Source organism: Aotus nancymaae, unplaced genomic scaffold, assembly GCF_030222135.1.
Source record: "Aotus nancymaae isolate 86718 unplaced genomic scaffold, 86718_ANA_hifiasm-v0.15.2.pri h1tg000089l, whole genome shotgun sequence".
Taxonomy (NCBI): domain Eukaryota; kingdom Metazoa; phylum Chordata; class Mammalia; order Primates; family Aotidae; genus Aotus; species Aotus nancymaae.
This window is the reverse complement of record NW_026988504.1, coordinates 11,666,584-11,692,192: the sequence shown is the minus strand read 5'-3', so window position 1 is coordinate 11,692,192 and position 25,609 is coordinate 11,666,584. Positions and strand designations below refer to the sequence as shown.

Sequence of the window (25,609 nt, the reverse complement as noted above, 5' to 3'; positions counted from 1 at the left end):
AGAATATAAGGAAGAAAGGTTAAAGAAAGTAAGCAAAAGGAGTTATGAGAGGGAAGAGAATACAGGAAGAGAGGAGGGGTGAAATGAGATTGCATATATCCTATTGTCAGTTTTTCCTATTTTTTTTTCTTCCACATTGATTTCAGGGACAATAATCCAGCCACTTGCAGATTGAACTCCTTTGTGACTTAGAAACAATGACGTATCCTAGTTTGGAAAGATATTTAAAATCTCCATTCCCTACATAATAGAATTTGGAGATTCTCTAAAGTTTCTTCCTCAGATCTAATAATCAATGATAAATATATCAGAACACGTCAGAATTATTCCAGATCTGATAGAGTATGTGAATGATATTTGTATCTTTGCTAAAACACTGAGATAATTTATATAAATTCAGTAAAACAAAAGAGTAAACTAGATCTAGTATGAGTTTACATAGAAAGACCGGTAACAATAACAAGACCTCATTATTTACTTATTTATATTAACTATCAGCTATATTACAGTGCAAAATGCTAGAAAAATATCACTTAATAAAATAAAGCAGGTGCCAGACCTCATGGAACCTATAAAGGGAGGTGTAATAGTACAAGTGATTCAAGCAAAGAGGTTGGTTATCTTTACAGGCACAGAATAAAACAGATATAATCAACTAGAAAGTAATTTTAAAAAACAAATCCAGAACAATCTTTTTATTTTACCTAAGAACACAAACACATCATTTATAGGGCCATTTTTGATGATAAATAAAAGCTGATGTGCCTTCTCAAATTGAAAAAAATCTGTGCAGACAGTCCATGAAAACACAGATCCAAAAGAAAATTAAACTTACAAATGTGCTGTGAGTGTTCTGTAGAAAAATAACTGTTTAAACATAAAATCCCATAATTAGCCTGGATCTCTCATTCAAGCACTGCAGGTCAAAACCACCAACTTTTCCAAGTCAATGGGGAAAAGCCTTCCATTTCTCTCTTGTGTATTTGGGTGTGTGTAATTAGACTTCTCCTATGCCAACAAAAACCCATGAAGACTTTCTCTATACAAGTTTAGATTGTTCCAGCTCCAAAAATGGGATCAGAACGTGCTGGTACACCATCAGCAACACCCCTGGATGGGAAATAGCACCAAGCCATTTCAGCAGAGAAGTTACTGCTCTCTGCTAACATAAATATCTGAAATTTTTTAAAAAATGGAATCAGTGGAGCAAAAGCAACGGCTATTAGTCTAATGACTGCAATGGTTTGGTGTTGAATTTTGCCTGCTAATTTACATTAATTTCCTTGGTAGTTATGTTTGAGCCGGCACCATACATGAATGGGTCATTGATGTGGTGAAATCTAATGTCACTGACCACCGTATTAGTTAGCATTTGGTTTGCGTACATATTACATAAAAGTAACAACAGTTTAAATAGGATAAAAGTATCTCTCACTGTCTTTACGTTACACTTATACATGCAAGCGCGCACACACACACACACACACACACACACTCTGTGAGTTGGCAGTTTAGCGCAGTTATGGGGACTGCAGTGTTAACAGAGGCCCACACTGCTATCATTTTGTTCCACCCTGGTGGCACATAAGCATCCAGTGACGCCTACAACAGGTAATTCCCATACCACATGCTCTTCTGCATACAACTTCACTAATTTCCAATAAAGAGGTGGGGAAAAGTCATCTGTCCTCTTGAATCTGAGCTGGCCTCAGTGATTTGCATGTAAGCAGTAGAGTGGAGCAGACAGGATGCTGTATGACTTTCGAAGTTAGGTTGTTAAAGGCCGTGTAGTACTCTCAGAATCTCTAGCACTGTGAGAAGCCCTAGCACACGGACAGGCCATGCATAGATGTTCTGGTTGACTGTCCCTGCTGAGCCCAGCCTCAAAATCATCTTAGTGAACTGGACATTTAATTAAAGAACTCTCCAGGTAATTCCAGTGCTCAGTCATTCGAGACTTCACAGTTTAAACCCCAGCCATTACAAACCTTTATAGGTCAAAGACAAGCCATCCCACTGTGCTATATTTGAATTCCTGACCCCTAGAATCCTCACGTTATAAAATAGATGTAATTTTACATTAGTAATTTTGGAGAGGTTTATTATGCAGTAATAGATAATTGATATAAACTCATTCAGCATGATGTTGAACCCCAAGATGTATGCTTGAGATGTAGCCCCTGTATCTACATTCCAGGTATCAAGCGAGAGAGACAAAGAAAAAGGATATACTTATTCCATTTGGAGGAAGCAATTCTGCTACACTTCACTGATGAAAGCCTAGTCATCTGAACTTACTGAGCTTCACAGCCAGCTGGTGAATGTAGTCTTAAAGATAAGCAACAAGAGTCCCAGTTAAAAATTCTGTGTTACCAACTGGAAGTCTCTGCAACAAATGTCTGTCTGTTTTTTTCTCAATTTGTTACTAGACACTCCCCTTTTAAAATTAGTTAAGCTGTTATATCTATGAAAACTCCTGCTAATGTACAAATGAAAAACTAAGATGGGTAACACCTAAATGAGGATGTTTCTATACAATCACCATCTTTCTTATGAAAACAGATGGCACTGAGGAGGCAAAGAATAGTTAAGAGACCCAAGGACATTGCCTCAGAAGCAAAGAGGGAACAAAATACTGGTCTTGGGAAATCTAGTTGTGGCTTAAAAGTCCTGGACACTTGGGAGTAGGAGTACAATGTTCATGAACTAGATTAAAATTACAATTAACTTTTAATTAGCTAAGGATTTATAAGGAGATACATCTTTAATATTCTTATTCTTTAGGCAATTTTAGAGATATGGCTACAGAGGTAGTTCTGATGATTTTAGGTTAGAATAATTTAATTCAATATTGACAGGTCTCTCTTAAAACTACCTTATCTTCAACTTAAGTTTCTAAGTCCTGTAACTTCTTTTGAATGGGGACAAAAACCTATTTTTATATAAAAGTATGCTGCTTTTGATAGCCAAAACCTAGCTTCTACAACCACTTTTGGGTAGTGATTGTCTAAATTTAACCTGGGGCAAGAATTTGTTTCAGATTGTACCAAGATCTCCATTGAGAGCTTCCTCTGTAATCAGCCTAAATATTGAATCCCTGAAAGCAGAAACTATTTTAAAGACTAGTCAATTTCTTCATTGAACATTGGTATCTAGAGATAATCTGTCAAAATAACGTAGGGATGGTGGTCAATTGACTGGACTTAAATATGTTTGTTCTAAGCTGAAGGATGCTTATCAAACTACAACCTGGAACAGTCTTGGAGTGAAACTGTTCTTCCATTCTCTAGCAATAGGCTTCTGAGGAACCTGAGAACACTTATTGTGCTAATCATGGTAATAATAGTAGTAATAATAAATAGCATTTAATAACTGTTTTTTATGAGAACTAATTTGCATAAGATACTTGGTGAAAATTTTTACATTTTATCTCGTTTAGTCATTATCACAACCCTGTGACATCATTTCTACTGTTATCCTCATTTAACCAGTGCAGAAATGGAAATTAAATAATAGAGCCAGCAACTTGCAGAGCTAAGATTCAAACTCATGCCATCAGGCAGATGGCAACACCGATGGAGCATTATGTGAATTCTGAGTCTTGTATGTCTGTCTTTCTGTCTCATATTCTACCTCTTTTGACCTGAGTTTTTTTTTTTAACCTTATAAAGCCATCCTTGGTATGAATGGAAGATTGGTTCCAGGACCTCCCATAGATACTAAAATCCATGGTGGCTCAAGTTCCAGATACAAAAATGGTGTAGTATTTGCATACTACCTATGCATACCTTCCTGTATATTTTAAGTCATCTCTAGATTACTTACAATACCTAACACCATGTTAATTTTAAATAAATAGTTGTTGTATTGTTTAGGGAATAATGACAAGAAAAAATGTCTGTACGTGTTCAGTAGAGGCACGATTTTAAAAAATATTTTTGATCCATGGTTGCTTAACTCCAGGGATGCAGAACTCGTGGATAAGGATGACCTTATCCATGTTTAAGGTTTAAGGTTTAATGTTTAAGGTTTTTGCTGTGGAGTGAAGCCACTGGTCAAGGCATAAGCATTCCAAAGCAAATAGAGCTAGAAAGTAGCCTAAACAGACAGGCTACTTAGTAGCTACTTAGGCTATTTAGCCTAAGAAATAGGCTTCTTTCTAGATAGACAGAGGACAATAAGCCACAATGCCATCAGGATGTAGGTGAGTGTGTCACAGGGAGGGAGTCCCTTTCCTTCCTTCCTTTTTATTTTTTTCATTTTTGCAAGACAAGTTGCCCTAATAGAGGAATGTGGCTTAGAGGCAGCCTCACTTGAATATGCTTTGGGAGAGAGCCTAATACCTCATATTTTTAAAAAGAAAAATCTGCACACACACACACACACACACACACACACTCACACTCACATATATATCCAAGCCAAAAATATCAAGCAGCTCATGGCTGTTAAAAAGCCAGGCAAAGCTGAGTCCCACCCTTCAATGTTTTTCTTTCAAACACATTCACCACCTTCTCTTCACAACATCTTATTTAGTGAAGCACACGTTGTCCAAACGGAATAAAATGTTGCAACACTGAACTCTGGATTCTGCCTGAAGTTCTCTTTCATCGACAAACTTTTTCACTTTTTTTCCCCTTCTTAAGTGCTAGGCATCATAGTTAAAATCTCTCCATGGAGATCTGGAGGGAAAGGGGTTAATGTGAGAGGCTTGGAGCCAGACCTCTCTTAACTGGGGAGTTGGCAGCTAGCAGTTTGGAACACTGCCTCGAATGTCTGACTGAAGGTTTTTATTATCCTTTATGCCCAAAGGTGGCTTTTAGACACCCACAGCAGCACACGGACCTCTGATTGGGATTCGACAGACGGGAGCCAGAAAGCTGTCTGCCCCTTTCGCGATGACTGGGGAACCCCACGGAGGAAACCACCACCCCCTCCCCAACCTGAGGCTGGACGTGCCCTCCCTCTCCCTTCAATAAACTTCAGACCTGCCAGGGGAGTTGTAAAATCAGTGTGGAGTTCTGAGAGTTGGTGGGGAGGGGGTGCGCAGGAGAAGGGAGCGGGTGTGAGGGATGGAAATGAAGAGTGAGGCAGGTCTACCGGAGACAAAATAAATGGTAAGAAGAAAGGAAAGAATAGGAGAGCTGAAAACAAAGAAAGTGATGACATGAAGACAAAGTTGATGACACAAATGAGAATTACAGAGAACAAGAATGGTGAAGAGAAGAAAAGAGGTTAAGAGGCTAGAAGCATCCTCATCCAAGAACCTCAGATGCCTCACTTGCCTTTGTTAACCACAACTCACCTATTTGAAGAGTTAGCGTTTGTATGGTGTTATTTGATGCATGCAAGCTTCATCCTGACCTATGCAATTAAAATTGGCCCACGTTCACCAGGGTGAAACCCTGTAGCACCTGAGAAATATTTGAAAGTATCCTAGGCTCCAAAGCAGTAGCTTCCTAATTAGTTTGATGTCTCCTTTCTTAGCAGGAAATACAAAGCAAGCAGCTATTTGAAAGCAGACCGGAGCCAAACACTGACAAGACGCTATCCTTATAAAACATGGTGGTTATGAGCATCCAAAGACATGGTGCATGCAGGGGAGATCAACCACAAACCCAGAGGAAAAGAGTGTTCTTTTGGAGAGCCTGGTGCCACCTTTAGTCTCATTCTCATGGAGCCTCCTGAGGTCGATAGCAGAATTCATTCATCAGCTCACAAACTCTGCTTAGAGACATCCTAAAGCCCTATTGCTTAAGTAAGGAGTCAGCATTCTACATGTCCTGGGGAGTCTGGGGGCATTTAGCATTTATGTAAGAAGAGTAATGAATGTTTCTAGTTCTTTACTCAAAGTGCCTCCTTCTTACCCATCATCCTTTTTGATTGGCACATTACCATGTCAGACGAGGAAAGGCAGGTGTCATTCATATTTGCAATTAGCAAAGAAGGGAAGAAGCAAAGTAAGCCTCCAAGTATGGTCCATAAAGCACATTCTAATTACCTTATTAAAAATGCAGATTTACTTACCTCTACAATATAGATAGGCCAAATTAGACTTTGTGGAAGCTGTATTTTTACAATGCACCCTAATAATTCCAAGGCCATTGGGTTTAAGAAGCACAGAGTTGGCAGACTGGAGAAGCATATTATCAATATCATCTCAATGGGACTTTTACAACAGCTTACTTATTTCCATTTTTATAGATGACAAAATAGCAATTCGATGAGATTAAGTGATTTGTCCAAAGACACATCAGAGTCCATTGCAAATCAGTAAGGGATATACCTAGCAATACCTAACCAAACGGAAATAAATGTATAATTAGAAATAAAACCTAGAGCTTTGAACTTCTGGTTTCCTTTGTGCTTTGAACTATGTCGGACTGCCTCCTTCTGACATAGGAGAGATATTTGACAGTGGTTCTTTTAAAATCTGCTATGGCAGCTCTCAACGTGGGTAATAGTAGTCTGTGATTTATTTATACCCCACAGTATCATTCCTGGTGAAACAGGCCACCGGTCTTGATCACGGTCCTCTCAATGTGCTCCTATGAAAAATGCACACTTCCTACTCAGACATGAAACTATTTTAGTTCCTAAGCAAAATCTTTAAGCCAGGGGAATTGGAAGGATCACTTTTCCAATAGCTAAACTGTAATTATATTAGGTGTTCCAGGCACCATTATACATTCTTAATGCATGTATTAAATTAAACAGATGAGCTCATTCACTTCTTTTTTAAAGCAAACCACTGAGGTGAGTACCAGCATCACCTGATGACGACAGTGAGACCTGATGTGACTGGCCCAAGTTTACACAGCTCTAAGCTGGGCACTGAAGAAAGGATGAATTTCTCCAGAGAAAGCAAGATTAACCACCACTAATACTGTCTCTCTATCTACAGTGGTGGGAGTGTACAATGGGCTGGGGGTGGGGGAGCTCTATGTAAGTTTTAGTGGAAAAAAAAAATACCCCAAAGAGTTCAGGAATGTGCCAGTAATATAGAACTATAAATTTACTTTTGCATAAGGCATCTAAAGGTACACTTAAAACAAGTCATCACCTTTAAAGTCAATCAATCAAATAATACAGATGTACAAGTGACCATGAAGCTGATGTGGTTCAGTTATTTTATTTTATAGATGAGGAAATTAAGGATCTGAGAGGTAAAGACCTTTCTTTATGAAGTCTCAGATTGCACAAAGGTAAGTATTGGCCAAGTTGTATAAGTTGGAAATACAATCAATTTCTTGAAACAGTGCCTTAGGTTAGTATGTCAGTCTTGTTCCACTGCCATGATACTGCTCAATCACTAGCATCCACAAAACCTCAGTAGGATACAGCAATAAGTGTTTGTTGCTCACAAGACTGGTGTGGTTATCTAGGTGCCTTTGTGCTGATTTTTGACTGAGCTTTCATATTTCTGGGGGTCAGCTGGCTACTGATTGATCTGGGATGGCCTCAGCTGTGGCAAGTTGGATCTATCACATAGATCTCTAGTCCTCTAGCTAGGAATACTTTATGTCAATGGAGGAAGTGTAAGCACAGGAGAGGAAATGTGTGAACATGATTTCATGCTTCTGCTTGCCTCGATGTGACTCCAATCATCGCATTGACCACAGCAAGTCACCTGACCAGCCCCAGGCTGGAACTGAGCAAAAAGACAGAAACAAAGAGGGTCGGTGGATTACAGCCATTAATGCAATTAATCCTCCACAATGAGAGCGGAGGAAAGGCCTGACATGGAAGTAGTTTCAAAGAAGAGGCAAAAAATCAAGTAAGGCCAATTTATGCCATGTTAATTTTAACATCCAAAATTTGACGTCACATCTTCCATTTTGGGGTGCATTTGCTGCATGTAATAAAGAGATATACGTCATTTTGCAGAAATAAGGGAAGTGCTGAATTTAAGAAGCCTGCACCATTTTATAAAAGCAGGTTTACTATGCTAGTAAGCATCATACTGAATTTAGAGTTTCTGGCACATGGTCCAACTCCACTTAGGTTATTCATACATAATATAAACTCTTTTTTAGAAAAACTGGGGAATATATGTATATATACAATTTAAGTTTTTAAATTTGATTTAAATTTTTAAATAAAAGATTAAATTACGTATATTATAAAGTATGTGTGTGCATATATATGTCATGCAACAGAAAACTTTATAATGGATCCATCAGGTTAAGTTTATGAAGTGAATTTACTTTGTTTAATTTATAAACCATCAAAGTATTAGCAATTTATAAAGGATTAACATATTTGCAAGTTTTTCAGAATTATCCTAGAACTAATTTGGATACTTAAAACATTAAGATTCTCTCCTTTGGTTAAATAAGAGATAGTATTTTTAAATGGAGATCTATTTTTTAATATGTATGAGTATGTGAGGAAAATGTTTAAGGATTAAAATACCTTTCTCAAGGAGGTAAAAAGTCAAGTGTTGCATTTTTAAAATATTTTAGCTGTTATTCCTAGTAAAGACCAAAACTATTTTCACCCTTTCTCCATGCTGGTTTTACTAATTTCATAACTAATTCCGTCACTTCCCAAGTCTGTTAAAATGACTTCTTAAAAAACACACATGAACACACACAGTCTCACAAGCATACAAGCTCTCATAAAATCAAGGTAACAACAAAAAAGAAGCAAACACAATCCTACCAATATAAACTCTTGCGATGTTTGATAATAAAGATTATCTCACATATTCTATTAAAGTCCAATTACAAAATAAAACAAATGTAAGTATCAAACGGCTTCATCATAGCTGTCGGTTTCTCAAGAAACTGAGGCTATGGAGCTTTGGCTGCCTTCTTTGCTTATTTCTTAAAAATATAATTACTGTAAACAGATTGCTATTGTAGTGTTACAATGGGCCCCTTGCCAGGTCATTGTAAGAGGGTAATAGGTTAAAATTTGATGTTGCAATGTTATCCTTAAAATAAAATGCTACTCTAACAATAATGAGTGTGATACAAATAATTTGAGGATACCAAGATGGTTTTGTCAAAATGCCCTGCTGTCCAGTGACCTCTTTTTCACAATGCCTGGAAATCCTATATATTATATTGCAAGATAATTTTTGATTTATTAGAAGCAGGATTTTTTTAAAATCCTGGAAGCAACAGTAAATGCATTAACCTGTAGATGGAGATAATAATAGTTATAAAAGTAATATGGCTGGCTGCAAAACTATATGAATATACTAAAAACTATTGATATGTGCTTTGAATGGATGGACTATATAGTATATGAATTATATCTCAATAAAACCATATAAAAATCAAGATAACTTTTTTTTACAAAAAGAAATATGGATAAAACAAAAGAATAAGCCAGAGACTGGCAGATTCAATCAGTTGGAGGGTTTCCTTTCCCACATTCTGTGGCATACAAAATTGCCTCCCAATGAATAAATTCAGTCTTCTTGTGGGATCTGTCCATCTTCTTTAAGAAAAAGTTTATTTACCTTCATCACTATATATTAACAACTGTTAAACTCTGTGATGTCTTGTGAGCTGTGTCTGTTTTCTTGAGCTATGGGAAGTATTTGATTCTTCTAAGAATTTGTAAGGAAAAGGATGTGATTGAAGTCTCTTAAAGGATTCCTAGGGAATCAGATTTTCTTCAGTAAATGTTATCTGCAAGGTTCTTTGAACTGGCTGCACCATAGGCCATATCTGAAGTCGAGCCATGGTGACCTCCATGACCCACACGTACACCTTTGGATGGCCTCCCGGAATTAGAAAATCTGAAGTAACTGGAAGACCATGAAAAGGGGAAAAATGATCACCCCCTAATTAACTTGCCTAATTAACTTGAGACCTTCTTCTATTGTTCCTTATTCCTGCCTCAATTGATAAAACAGTTGGACTTTGTAACCAACTTTGGTCAACCTCATGCCTCCAGACCCTACCACCCCCTCCCAGCTTGCAAAAACCACCCTAAACTGTAACTTCTATAACTTTCCACTGACTACCCCAAACCTATACAACCAAGTCCTATCCCACCGCCCCATGCTGACTCTCTTTTCAGACTCAGCCTGCCCACACCCTGGTGAATAAACAGCCACGTTGCTCACACAAAGCCTGTTTGGGGGTCTCTTCATTCAGAGTGTGCATTATAACATTTGGTGCTGAAACCTGGCACAGGGGTACCCCTTTGGGGAGACCAGCCCCCTGTCCCTGCTCTCCCTCTGTGAAGAGACCTACCTATGACCTAGGCTCATCAGACCAGCCCGTGCATCCACTCACCATCCTCAGATCAGGTAAGCAGTTTGCCTCACCTCTCAAGGTTGTAGCCTTTTTATCCAAATAACTTCATAATCCTGGGCTGGTCCTCATGCTTTTGCATGGCAGCTGCCACCCTGATACTCTTACAATCCCTTAAAATTACAGGTTATGCTCCACCTACCCTCTATAGCCCTCACAACCTCCAAGGTTTAGTTTCTTCTCCACATCTCACACACTTACTTTCAGCCCCTCACCACCTCCAGCTTTACGCGCTTGATTAAAACCACCATAGTAACCGTTGCTCTTGGACTTCAACCCAGCCTCTCACTTAATACCTAACATAAACCCTGGACCCCATGACTCTAGCTCCCTAATCCATTTAGTATCCTCCCATTTCCCCATATTTCTCTTTTTCCTATTCCAGACCCAGCCCACACATGGTTTATTGATGGCAGTTCCTCCAAGCCCAGTTGGTGGCACCAGCCAAAGCTGACTATGCTGTTGTATCCCACTCATCTATTATTGAAACTGCCACACTCCCCTCTTCCACCACTTCTCAGCAAGCTGAACTGAATGCCTTGACCTGTGCTCTTACTCTTGCCAAAGGACTACATGTTAATATCTATACTAACTCTAAATACACCCTCCACATCCTACACCACTATGCTACCATACGGGCAGAAAGAGGTTTTCTGACCACACAGGGGTCCTCTATTATCAATGCCCCCTTAATAAAGGCCCTCCTTAAGGCTGCTGTCCTCCCAGCCAAGGCTGGCATTATCCACTGCAGTGGACTCAGGATTCAAGCCACTCCTAAAGAACCCACAGTGTATAGAACCTTTGAACTCCTATATGGCCACTTCTTTTGGCTTGGGCCTAACCTTATTCCAGACACCAGTCCTCTTGGTGATTATCATCCAGTCCTCCAACAGGCCAGACATGAAATCTACCAGGCTGCTAATTTCCTCTTACCCACTCCAGATACCTGCGCATATGAAGACACCCTAGCCGGAAGGTCAGTACTAGGTAAGGGGCTAAGGGAGGGACAGCAGGGGTGGGGAGGGATAATGAGGGGAGAAATACCAGATACAGGTGATGGGGGGATGAAGGCAGCAAACCACCTAGCTATGTATGTACCTATGCAACAATCCTGTATGATTTGCACATGTACCCAGAACCTAAATTACAATAATAATAAAAAAAAAACTAATCCTTCAGTCTTTGCAACCTTGGTGGACAGGACCCTTCCTGGTCGCCTATAGCACCCCAACCACTGTCAGTCTACAAGACCCTCCCTAGTGGGTCCATCATTCCCAGACAAAGCTGTGTCCATCAGACAATCGGCCTGACCCCTCTGCCTCCCCTGGAAGTTGCAAGTATTCTCCCTCACTTCTCAAACTCACCCCTATCCCTGAAGGGAAGAGTAACCCTATATAAACCTAACGTACCTTTTACTTTCATCAGGCATCTTTTTCCTAACACCACTGTTTAATGCGGTCACCCCTACTACTTAAACCACACCTCAGAAAAATCTCTGTTTCTATTATTTTCTGTCTGTGCTCAAATTCTCTGTACTCATTTACCTTTACATGCCCTGCTTTTGTTTAAGTTGCCGGTTTACATTTTTCCTCCAGGCAATTACAGTACACCCAGACTGCCACCCTTAATTCTCTCTTGGAGAGAAGAGATAATCTTCAGTGACAGGGAACTCTCCAATTCTTCCACCCCAATAAAGTCCTCTTCGTTTCTTTTATACTCACTCTTAATCTCATTCCCGTTCTCTGCTCATACCCAATCTTGTTAATGACAGTAAGTGGTTACTTATAGATACCACACACTTCCTCATACGCCATGAAAACAAAAGCTCTCCCTCCACACAGTTACCCACTACAACCTTTAATGGCTGCAGCCCTTGCTGGTTCCCTTGGTACCTGGGTTCAAGACTCCAGCCCCCCAAGAACACTTCCTCATCTTTTCAGTTTACACTTCCTGTTCTGTCTAAGCCAAGGACTTTTTTCCCTCCGTGGTTCTTCTTCTTACATCTGTCTTCCTACCAACTAGACAGGCACTTGTACCCTAATTTTCCTTACTCCCAAAATACATCAGAAGACATATATTTATGGATTAAAATAATCTAGAGTCTGGGATTTGCTTTGTAATCTGAGGTGAGTAAGTAGGTAGACATACAGATGAATAAAAGACTGGCTATGAGTTGATAATTTTTAAACTAGATGATGGGTACATTAGGTATACTATTTTTCTATTATTTAAGGCTTTTTCAATTTTTTGAGTCAAAGTCTTACTCTGTCACCCAGGCTAAAGTGGCATGATAATACCTCACTACAGTGGCAAACTCCTGGGCTCATGCAATCCTCCCATCTCAGCCTCTCGAGTAGGGTGTGCACCACCATATCTTGCCAATTTTTTAATTTTTTGTAGAGACAAGATCTCACCATGTTGCCCAGGATGGCTTCCAACTCCTGGGCTCATAATCTTCCAACCTCAGCCTCCTAAATTGCTAGGATTACAGGCATGAGCCACCACACTCAGTCTACTGTTATATTTTACATGTTTAAAGTTCCGTAGTAGAAAAATTTCAAAAACCACATGTATGTATCATGTAGGAGAGTAAGATAGCTTCCATTTGTCCTACTTCCCATATCATTTTTCCATCCTCAGCCTCACTGGCCTCTGTCTGATGGATATTCTCTTAGTTCCTTTGTGTTGCTATAAAGGAATACCTTAAACTGAGTAATTTGTAAAGAAAAGAGATGTATGTTTCTCACAGTTCTGCAGGCTGTACAAGAATCATGAAGCTTCTGGGGAGGCCCTCAAGCTGCTTCCACTCATGGCAAAAGTAAATGGGAGCAGGCAGGTGCAGAGCTCACGTGGCGAAAGAGGGAAAGAGAGAGAGAGGAGAAGGTGCCAGGCTCTTTTCAACAACCAGTTCTTGCAGGAACTGAGAGTGAAAACTCACTCATTCCCATGAGAATGGCACCAAGCCATTCATGAGAGATCTGTTTCCATGACCCATACACCTCCCACCAGACCCCTACCTCTGACACTGGGGATAACATTTCAACAGGAGACTTGGCAGGGCCAAACAAAACATATCCAAACAATAGCGGATGCTGACCTGCAAGGCTGGCTCCTTGAGCACATAAAGTGTGCAGTTGTTTGCATGTCCCCATGCTCAGAAGGCCCTCACTCTTGGTTTAACACTCTCTTGTCACCTTCCTAAAATTGTAATAATTTTTAAATAAGTGCTGTAATTTTTCATTTGCACTGAGCCCCGCAAGTTAGGTAGGCAGCCAGTCTTGCTGAATTATTTATGTTATATTTTTGAGACGGAGTTTCTGTTGCCCAGGCTGGAATGCAGTGGCATGATCTAGGCTCACTGCAACCTCCGCCTCCTGGGTTCAAGTGATTCTCCTCCCTCAGCCTCCTGAGTAGCTGGGATTACAGGTGCCTGCCACCATACCCTGCTAATTTTTTGTATTTTTAGTAGAGACAGTGTTTCACCATGTTAGCCAGGATGGTCTTGATCTCCTGACCTCATGATCTGCCCGCCTTGGCCTCCCAACGTGCTGGGATTACAGGCATGAGCCACCATGCCCGGCCAGTCTTGTTGAATTATATTAGTGTGTGCAGTAAAGATTTAACTCTGTGCAAAGAAAGATTTGTCCCTTTCCTCCTAACTCTCAGGAGGTGATCTCTAAGCCCTTGGAATGTCCTCCCTGATAAGAATGTCTTTGTTTACCTGGGGGTGATAGGAACATGCCAGAGTGTTTATGGTAATAGTGTTATGGCAGGGGGTGGGCAGAGTAACAGCCCAACGTCTGGAGGCACTAGCGACTGAGTTCAACCATACAGCAGTCATGTATATAAAACTGATAAAACTTGCCAACTCTTAATAAAAACTCTGGACACCAAAGCTCAAGTGGGCTTTCCTCATTGTCAATTTCTCTGTGTATTTTCACATATCATTGTTAGTAGTCACACACAGCTACATGACTCCACCGGAAGAGGACAACTCAAAGCTCTACCCCAGGCCCCTCCTCAACTTTGTTCTATGTGCCTCTGTGCCTCTTCCCTTTGCTAATTTTGACCTGCATCCTTTGGTGTAATAAACCATAACCATGAGTATTACCGTTTTGCTGTGTTCTGTGAGTCCTTTTAGCAATTTTTTTAAATGAAAGGTGGTCTTAGAGACTCCCACAAACTCACAGGGTAACCTTAATGAGCTTCCATGTCCTCTGGCTTACTGTTGGGTTCTGTCTATGCAGAGGCCCCATAGAAAACTGGGGGAAGATAAATGAGAGGTCAAGGTATTTATAATCCTGATTCTCTCCCTGTGAGAGAGTCTTACGCTGGCTGTGTCTCTGAAAGTCAGAGGGCTTAATGTTCCCCACAAAGCACCCTGTTCCATATGACTTTCTCTCCTAGTTTCCTGTAACCTTCCCCTCATCTCTTTGGGGATCCCTTACATCCACTTCTGCATCCCTTACATCCAGCTACACCTTTGTAATGACCTTTGAAGGTAAACCATCTCGTGTTTTCATTTTTGTTTTCCCTAACCTAAGTAGGTCTGCCAGAACTCTGCCTGATAGAAAATATAAGGGCAAGAAGTATAAAAAATGTGGGGTGGCAATGATTGTTGTGCTCTGTATTTTTATTATTATTATTGCATTGTCTTATATGTTGCAATAAAACCTTTCATACTTTTGTTAACAAGAAGAAATATTATTTTGAAAAAAGTAGCAATGCATTTGGACACCTAGGAGTTCTACTTTCAGAGGTCTTAGCCTCTGAATCGAGCCCTTTCTTCATTCAACCAGTGCTCTATTTGAGGTCAGTAATCCCTTAACCCTTCCTTTGTTCTTCATCATCACTCATTGGCTACTTTGGCTACTATCCCTTCCTTGCCTCTCATGTTGTGAAAACTCCCTGAGGATTGCTGAGTGACGACTTGCTGTTAATCCTGGAGTTTTCATTTTTATTTTACTTTCAGCCGCCACAGACTGTGAGTGGAGGGTGATTTCTAAGAGTGGGAAGTTGGTTCCATCCTCCCGGCTGATTCTCTCTGGCTTTCCCAGTGCTGTAGAGCATAGAGGTAGCAGAGAGGGTACGCAACGTAAAGCAGCAAATGTAACCAGAAAAGGGCAATTTCCTCATTTTGTTTTTCATACATTCCCCCCAAAATAGGATGGTCACATCCTCATTATTAAATGCAGTCTAATTTTTAAAGGAAAATGTATCTTATTTTAGTAACTATTTCTTAAAATGTTGACGTTAATAGTTAAACTCTGTTAAGTGTTCTTTTAGTTGTATTGACTGCCACTAGATGTATCCCAATTGGTGGGATTACATAAAAGGATGAAAACAGCTATGACTACTATATAAATTATATAATATATATTATAATATTTAATGATACCTAATTTCTTATGGAACTATGAGGTAATTAAATACTCTGTTCCTTGTTTAATTGGGGATTTCCAGGTACAGACTAGAAAACTTGCTAGACAAATTCTAAAAGAGCTGTTACCAAATACTTTGTATAATGCTTTTCACAGGGAACTTTCTTTCAGAACATAGAGATGGTTGAAGATTAATGCTCCCGATACATTTGGGGTGAACTGACAGAAGGGAACTGAAACTTGTTAAAAATCTCCAACATGCTCTGCACTATCTATACTTCATGCTTACAGATACTGTCTTGTTTAACTGTATTGTAAGCTAGGTATTATTTCTATTTTGTACACAAGTAAATTGCCCAAATATTATAGCTGGTAACTTTGATTCAAATCTTCATACTTTGTAATATGGCAAACTGCTATATCAATGTTAATTTGTCTGTCTAATACATATATTTTGTACAGATTCAAGCCCATTAGATCCTTTTGTTAAATGAACAAATTATGTTAATGATTTTAAGGAATAATAATATCAACTAGTAAAATTTCCAGATATTGGGATAAGCGGCTTTTTCATATAGAAAGTCAATAATGTCATGTTAAGAAAATAAACCTTCAAAGACAATGAGCGCTCTACCTCTCACAGAAGAATCTGAGAAATAAACTTTCTGTGTAGGAAATAGTCATGTTTTCAATCTTTAACATGGCCAGACTAAAAATATATCTATCACTGAGTTCCTGATTTATTCTTCATATACCACAGTAGAATCCCTAAATATGTTTGGCACCTAAGTTGACCTTTTGTGGCCCTGAAATAGATTCTCAGGTTTAAAAAAAAGAATAGGGTGACTATGTCTGGAAAAGTTCAGGTCCGGGTTCATGTCACAACTGGATGAAGCCGCGGATTAGGATTTCCTCACTTTCCAGCCTCAGCCTTTGTTAAGCCTGTTTCACTTAAGAGATGTGCCTTTAGCCCTGCTGGGTGAGTCAAAGATGATCTACGCCAGGGCTCTCACTAATATCGGTTTTTTCCTCATCCTCTCAATATCCTCTGTAATTGAGGAGGTTTTCCTATTATCTCCTTAAAGCCACTAAGTTACTGAACTGCTGAATTCTGACTTAAACCACGAAACCCAGGCAATACCCAGCAGGAGATAAGAGATTTATTTGGTGGAAAAGTTGAACCAGTGAGTCTCTAGATTCTGGGACTCTGGATATAGTAGAGGACGGTGAGACTAAGAGGAAGTCTGCACTGTGACTTGTAGAACGTGCCTCTGCCCAATAGCCCCACAGTCACCCAGGGAAAATTCCTACAGAATCCCCCAAAGAAAACCTCCCAGCACCTCTAAGGCGAACATTGTTGGTGCTCCGCTACCAACCCCACCACCTGTGGGTCTTCCAGATTCCCTTTATCATACCAGGGAACCTGTCCCCAAGCTTTGTGTGCTTCTGCTTCTAAGCTGGTACCTGGGACTCTATTTGAAGGGCATTTTTGCTCCTGGAGCCTCTTTGACCTGTGTGCCAAAGAGAGAACTAGAGATGTCTGGGAGTTATCCTTCTCCTCAGGTGACACTCAACCAGTAACTGACTGAGAGGGTGTATGAGAGTCTAGCTCATGCACCTTACCATACACTTTCCCTATAGCACTGGACTGGAGTTGGGATTTTGCCTGGAATCTCACTCTTCTTACTCTTCCTTGCCTTCTTCCTCTTCTCTGCCATGCTAATCCCACTCTTATCAATGTCACAAGAGTGTTTGCTTAATAGATCACTATTCTAGTAATTCTCTTAGCACTTACTTTTGGAGAACTTAATCCAAAATGGAACCCAATCACTATACAGAAAAACACCAGACACACAGACTTTTCCATATGCTATCTAACGCCCCAGTCTTAAAAAGAAATGTACACCCAGGAATCACCAAGCATCTTCGGAAGAAAGCTTCCAAGATGAAACTCAGAGACCAAAGCAAAACAAATCAATATGAAAATCAGGGAACAAAAACAAAAATGCCAAAAGCTCAGTGTCAAAGTCAATATTTACATTAGGTTTGAGTGTTTACGTTATTTTAACATTATAAATAGTTGTCATCAGCATCATCACCTGGGAACTCATTAAAATGAAACTTCTCAGGCTCACCACAGAACACTGAATCAAAAACTCTCTGGGTAGAGCCCAGCAGTTTTGAATTTTAACAAGCCTTGCAGTCAATTCTGATCTAGCCACATGTTGAAAATAACACAACAGAAGCATGTAATAACAACAACAAGTTGTTATATAAATACATTAAGAGAATGGGAGAAGGAAAGTGTCTGTTGGGAGAATGGAGAAGCAGAAATCTTAATCTCATTTATCCTAAGTAGAAATCAACAGATTAGTAACTAAGATTGCTATACCAATAGCACCATTCGCTCATTCATTGAACAAATGCATTGAGTACTTACTGTATTCTTGGCATGGTCCTTCATTCTAATACAACCACAAGCAAGAAAAAAAAGCTGCTGTTCTCCTGAAGCTTACATTCTAAGTGGGGAAACGATAAACACACAAATAACAAAAAGAAAAACACAGGAGACGCTGATGACAGAGCGAAGGAGCATCTATTCTACGTTGAGTACTTAGGGAATACTCTGATGAGTGACATCAGAACAGGCGGAAGACACAGAAGCAGCCCCAGCTCAATCATTTGGATCTTCACAGGCTTTGGGAAATATTTGGGGATTTATTGAGCGAAACAGGAAGGCAGTCCAGGATTTTGAGAAGAACATAACTTGATCAGACTTATGTTAAGGCTCTGTGGAAGTGGAAAATTACATTTTCCAAATAGGGCCATAAAAATGTTTCTCATCCCACATCTTTTTCTGTAATGTGTCCCTGACATGTCTCTCATTGGAAAGTAAATTGTGTGTCCTCTCACTCACTTTCTTTTCTTTCCCGCCCTCCCTCCCTTCCCTCCTTTCCTTCCTTCCTTCTTTTCCTTCCTTCCCTTTTTCCTCTTCTCTCCTTCCTTTCTCTTTCTTTTCTTCCTTGCTTCTTTCTTTTTTTCTTCCTTCCTTCTTTCTCTCCTTCCCCCTTCCTTCTCTTTCCTCTCACCTTCCACTCTTCCTTCCTTTCTTCTCCCCTTCCCTTTCTCTTTCTCTCTTTCTTCTCTTTCTCACTTTTCTTCCTTCCTTTCATCCTTCCCTTCTTTTTCCTCCCTCCTTCCTTTCTTCCTCCTGTCTTTCCTTTCCTTCCTTTCATCCTTCCCCCTTTCTTTTATCTCTCTCTTCCCTCTCTCCCTCCATCTCCCTCTCTCTTTCTTTAAAAGTTATTCAGAGCATTCGTGTTTAGACTCCTGAGCCTTCAAGGAGACACATTCAAGCGACCCCAGCCCCAGCTTTCAGGTCCCAGCATTTTGACTCTTCCCAGCTGAGGCTTTAGATCCTCAGCGAGAAAAAGGCAGATCATTCCTGTCATGCCCTGTTCAATTCGCTGACCTACAAAATCTTTAGCATAATACAATAATTGTTTTACACCACTGAGCCTGGGTTGTTTGCTGTGCAGCAATTGTAGCTGAAACAGTGAAAATAGATTTCAGGACCTTGCTACACACAGAGCCAGCATTACCATAAGCATCAGTATCACCTGGCAGCTGGTGAACAATGCGGGATCTCAAGCCCATTCCAGGCCTACGACATCAGAATGTGCATTTTAACCAGATGTCCAGGTGATCTGAAAGCACGTCAGAGTATGCTTTCCAATCTGTTTTAGTCTTTGAGCTAAAGCATACTTACAGGAAAATGTACATATCATAAGTGACTATTTACCTATGCATACATTTGCACGACTACCACCGAGATGAATATAGAGAACATTTATTTCCACCACACCCAGAAAATTTCCATGTGTTCCTTCTGAATCAAAAACCTCTCTCAAACCCTCCCAGAAATAACTTTTCTGACTTCCACCACCATATATAAAATATCTTGCTCGCAAATTTCATAAAAATGTAATCATTCAGTGTGAACTTTGTTTCTGGCTTCTTTTGCTAAGTGTACTGTTTTTGAAATTGATTCTTTTTGTATTTATCAGTAGCCTATTCTTAAAAATTGCTGTGTAGTTTCATAGAAATACAGCATTTTTAAAATTTTATTCTATTGATGGACACTTGGCATTTTCTAGTTAGTAGTTACAACTCAAGTGTGTGTGTGTGTGTGTGTGTGAACACAAGTACAGTATTCATTTCTCTTAGAGAAGAAATATCTATGAATGGAACTGTTGGGTTATAGGTAGATGTGTGTTTAACTTTATTAGAAATTGCTAACGTGTTTTCCAACGTGGTTGGGCCATTTTACTTTCCCACAAGCAACAAGGAGAGATCTCTAGTCATTCTACTTCTTTGACAATAGTCGGTATTGTTAGAAGCTTAAATTTAGCCTTTCTGGTGGGTGTGTAGTAGAACCTCTTTGTGGTTTTCATTTGAATTTCCCTAATGACTAATGATGTAGAACACTTCTTCATATGCTTATTGACTATGAGATATCTTCTCTGAGAAATCCCTACTCAGTCTTTTTTCTATATTTTAATTGAGCTGTATTGAGTGGAGAAGTTCATTACTATTCTACAAATGAGTCCTTCATCAAACCATGGGGCTGTAGACACTTCCTAAGATGATTCCTAATAATCCTTGCCTCCTCGTATTCATCCCCTTGGGCAATCAATCCCTTTCCTTTGAGTGCCAGTGAGACCTGTGTCTTGTTTCTAATCAACAGTTGAAAAAAGGGATGAGATGTCACTACTCCCATGTCTAGATGACATAAAGTTATAACTTACATCTTGCGAATAGGCTCTACTTTTTTGTTGGCCTGTATACTTCATGAAGCAGCTGCTGTGCTGGAGAGGCCAACATGCAAGGAGCTAAGGGTAACTGAAGCCCATAACCCAGCATGCCTAGAGGAACTCGATTCCACCAAATACCATGTGAGCTTAGAGGCAGATCCCTTCCATGTCAGCTTTCAGATAACATTCCAGCCCTGGCTGGAATCCTGAGTAGCATTGTAAGAGATCCTAAAGCAGAAAATCCAGCTAAACTATGTTCAAACTCCTGCCACACATAAGTTACGAGATAATAAGTATATTGTTTTCAGTTGCATAATTTGTTATTTTTTATACAATAGAAAATACATATGCAAATATGTTTCCTGAGTTATAAATTATCATGCTGATGGCTGTGCAGTGGTAGCTCAGTGTGGTTTTAATTTGCATTTTCTAAATAATGCTTTTGATATGGGCTGTCGTATACCTTCAGTGTGGAGTATTTGTTCAAACCTTTTGCCTACACACACACACACACACACACACACACATATTTATTTCTTTATTTTTATTTTTTGAGACAGGGTCTCACTCTGTCATCCAGGCTGGAGTGCAGCGGCACAATCTTGGCTCACAGCAACCTCCGTCTCCTGGGTTCAAACAATTCTCCTGCCTTAGCCTCCCGAGTAGATGGGACTACAGGCACACGCCACCATGACTGAATAATTTTTGTATTTTTAGTAGAGATGGGGTTCTCCATCTTGGCCAGGCTGGTCTCGAACTTCTGACTTCAAGTGATCTACCCCCTCTGCCTCCCAAAGTGCTGGGATTACAGGTGCAAGCCACCACAGCCAGCCTGTATTTTTGATTGGGTTGTTTATTTTTTATTATGATTGAGTAATGAGGCTTTTTAAATCTATAAATTCTGGCTATTTCTTCTTTAAATTCATATAATAAAAATATTTCCTCTCTAGGTGCAGTGGCTCACACCTGTAATCCTGGCACTTTGGGAGGCCGAGGCGGGTGGATCACAAGGTCAGGTGTTCGAGACAGCCTGGCCAAGATGGTGAAACCCTGTCTCTACTAAAAATACAAAAATTAGCCAGGTGCAGTGGTGGGCATCTGTAATCCTAGCTACTCGGGAGGCTGAGGCAGGAGAATCACTCGAATCTGGGAGGTGGAGGCTGCAGTGAGCGGAGATCATGCCACTGCTCTCCAGCCTGGGCAATAGAGCAAGACTCCATGTCAAAAATATATATATATTTTCTCGTGCTTGCTTTAGCAGCACATGTACTAAAATTGAAATGATACAGAGAAGAAGATGGTAGATAGGAGGCAGAACTAGCTTGCAGCTCCTGCTCAGACAAACAGAGCAGCATGTAGAGACTCACATTGTGAACTTTTGCTCCGAGAACTACCAGAGGAATATACCAGGAAAGCCAAGAGAATCCACAGACCCTTTGAAGAACTGATCATTGCTGCAGGCTCCCTGAGATACTGAAAAACTGAGTCTGCTTGTTTTCCAAAGGTGAAGCTCATGGTCTGGGGCAAGTTTTCAGCCCTGGTTACTGGCTGCCTGGAAATAGACTTGGTGCTGTTGCTGGGCATGGTGGGAGTAAGACCAGCCTTTAGGATTGAAGGCTGCATGGGAGTGGGATGAGGCCTGTGATTGCTACCTTTCTCCCACTTCCCTGGAAACTTGTATGACTCATCAGAGGCAGCCATAATCCCCTTGGGAATACAACTCCATTGGACTGAGAACCACACCTCCTCTCCCACAGCAAGCCCTGCCCAAGGAAAGGCTGAGCTCAGACATGCTTATCTCTGCCCCTACCTGGTGGTCTTTCTATCCCCCCTTTATCAGCCCTCCCACCATAACTGAAGATAAAGGAGTTCCGTAGCCCTGCCCACCACCTGAGAAACAAGAATACTTAAACAGGTGGCCCTAGGGCAAGTTTGCATCCTCCAGATAGGACCACAGCTGATGCAGTCTTGAAAGCGCCACCTCCTGGCTGGAGACCAACCAACACAAAACGAGCACACTAAACAGAAACAGAACCAAGGATCCTCACAGAGTCCACTTTACCCCACTGCTACCTTCACCAGAGCAGGTGCTAGCATCCATGGATGAAAGACCTGAAGACGGATCACATCACAAGACTCTTCGCAGACACTCCCCAGTACCATGGCAGAGCGTAGTAGCTCCACTGGGTGGCAAGATCCAGAAGAGCAAAAACAATTACTACAGTTTGGCTCTCAGGAAGCCCCATTCCTAGGGAAAGGGGAGAACACTACATCAAAGGAGCACCCCATAGGATGAAAGAATCTGAACAACAGCCCCTGAATCCCAGATCTTCCCTCTGACATAGTCTACCCAAATGAGAAGGAACCCAAAAACAATTCTGGTAATATGACAAAACAAGGTTTTTCAGCACCCCCAAAAGATCATACTACCTCACCATCAATGGATCCAAACCAAGAAGAAATCTCTGGATTGTCAGAAAAAGAATTCAAAAGGTCGATGAGCAAGCTAATCAAGGAGGTACTAGAGAAAGGTGATGTGCAACTTAAAGAAATCAAAAACATGCTACAGAATATGAAAGGAAAATGCTTCAGTGAAACAGCATAAATAAAAACAATAACAACTTCTGGAATTCAGGGACATACTTAGGGAAATGTAAAATGCACTGGAAATTCTCAGCAATAGAAATGAACAAGCAGAAGAAAGAACCTCAGAGCTCAAAGACAAGGCTTTTGAATTAACCCAATTTGTCAAAGACAAAGAAAAAAGAATTTTAAAAAATGAACAAAGCCTCCAAGAAGTGTGGGACTATGTTAAACATCCAAACCTAAGAATAATTGGTGTTTCTGAGGAAGCAGAGAAATCTAAAAGTTTGGAAAGCATATTTGAGGAAATAATTGAGACAAACTTCCCCAGCCTTGCCAGAGATCTAGACATCCAAATACAAGAAGCTCAAAGAACACCTGAGAAATCCATTGCAAAAAGCTCATTACATAGGCATATAGTCATTAGATTATCTAAAGTCAAGATGAAGGAAAGAATCTTAAGAGCTGTGAGGCAAAAGCATCAGGTGACCTATAAAAGAAAATCTATCACATTAACCGTAGATTTCTCAGCAGAAACCCTACAAGCTAGAAGAGATTGGGGTCCTATTTTTAGCCTCATTAAGCAAAACAATCATCAGCCAAGAACCTTATATCCAGCAACACTAAACTTCATAAATGAAAGAAAATAGTCTTTTTCAGACAAACAAATGCTTAGAGAATTTGCCACTACCAACCAGTACTACAAGAACTGATAAAAGGAGCTCTAAATTTTGAAACAAATCCTCAAAATATACCAAGATAGAACCTCCTTAAAGCATAAATCTCACAGGACCTATGTAACAATAACATACACACACACACACACACACACACACAGACTCACACACACACACACAAAAAAAAGGTATTCAGGCAACAAATAACACAATAAATAGAATAGTACTCTTCGCATTGCAATACTAACATTGAATGTAAATGGCCTAAATGTTCCACTTAAAAAATAAAGAATGGCAGAAAACATATTTGGAAAACATATTTGAGGGAATAATTGAGGAAAACTTCTGCAGCCTTGCTAGAAATCAAGTCATACAAATACAAGCTCAAAGAGTATCTGAGAAATTCATTGGTTGGATAAGAATTCACCAACCAAGTTTCTGCTGTCTTCAGGAGACTTACCTAACACATAAGGACTCACATAAACTTAAGGTAAAAAGGTGGAAAAAGATATTCCATGTGAACAGACACCAAAAGTGAGCAGGAAGAGCTATTTTTATATCAGACAAAACAAACTGTAAAGGAACAGCAGTTTAAAAAGATGAAGAGGGACATTATATAATGATAAAAGGACTAGTCCAACAGGAAAATATCACAATTCTAAATACATATTCACCTAACACTGGAGCTCCCATATATATGAAACAATTACTACCAAACCTAGGAAATGAGATCGATGGCAACACAATATTAGTTGGGGACTTTAATACTCCAGTGACAGCACTGGAAAGGTCATCAAAACAGAAAGTCAACAAAGAGTTGAACAATGAACTTCAACTATACCCTACAATAAATGTACTTAACAGACACTTACAGAACATTCTATCTAACAACTGCAGAATGTACATTCTATTACATCAGCACATGGAATTCTCCAAAACAGACCATACAATAGGCCACAAAACAAGTCTCAGTAAATTTAAGAAAACTGAAATTATATCAAGTACTTTATCTCAGACTACAGTGGAATAAAATTGGAAATAAACTCCAAAAGAAACCCTCAAAACCATGCAAATACATGGAAATTAAACAACCTGCTCCTGAATGATCATTGGGTCAACAATAAAGGCAAAATGGAAATTTAAAAATTCTTTGAATTGGCCGGGCGTGGTGGCTCACACCTATAATCCCAGAACTTTGGGAGGCCAAGACAGGTAGATCACGAGGTCAAGAGATTGAGACCATCTTGGTCAACATGGTGAAATGCCATCTCTACTAAAAATACAAAAATTAGCTGCACATGGTGGCACACGCTTGTAGTCCCAGCTACTCAGGAGGCTGAGGCAGGAGAATTGCTTGAACCCAGGAGGTGGAGGTTGCGGTGAGCCGAGATCGTGCCATTGCACTCCAGCCTGGGTAACAAGAGCGAAACTCCGTCTCAAAAAACAAAACAAAACAAAAAATTCTTTGAACTGAATGATAGTAGTGACACAAGCTATCAAAACCTCTGGGATACAGCAAAAGCAGTGCTAAGGGGAAAGTTTATAGAATTAAATGCCTACATTAAAAAGTCTGAAACAGCACAAATATTCAATGTAAGGTCACACCTCATGGAACTGAAGAAACAAGAACAATCCAAACCCAAACTCAATAGAAGAAAAGAAATAACGAAGATCAGACCAGAACTAAATGAAATTGAAGCAAACAAAAAACCACAGAAGGTAAATGAAATGAAAAGCTGGTTCTTTGAAAAGAGAAATAAAATTGATAGATCATTAGTGAGATTAACCAAGAAAAGAAGAGAAAAGATCCAAATGAGCTCAATCAAACTAAATGGGAGATATTACAACTTATACTACAGAAATATAAAAGATTATTCAAG

The 25,609-nt window shown here is 39.9% G+C and overlaps 1 long non-coding RNA gene and 1 other non-coding gene across 2 annotated transcripts in view; both read right to left on the bottom strand.

Moving 5' to 3' along the window:
- LOC135271684 (uncharacterized) overlaps nucleotides 1–25,609 on the bottom strand; it is a 227,010-nt gene that overhangs the window by 16,817 nt on the left and 184,584 nt on the right. The window lies entirely within an intron of this gene.
- Nucleotides 15,725–15,785, bottom strand: LOC135271727 (U7 small nuclear RNA). Its single transcript, XR_010339863.1, has one exon. It is a non-coding gene; the product is annotated as a U7 small nuclear RNA (small nuclear RNA).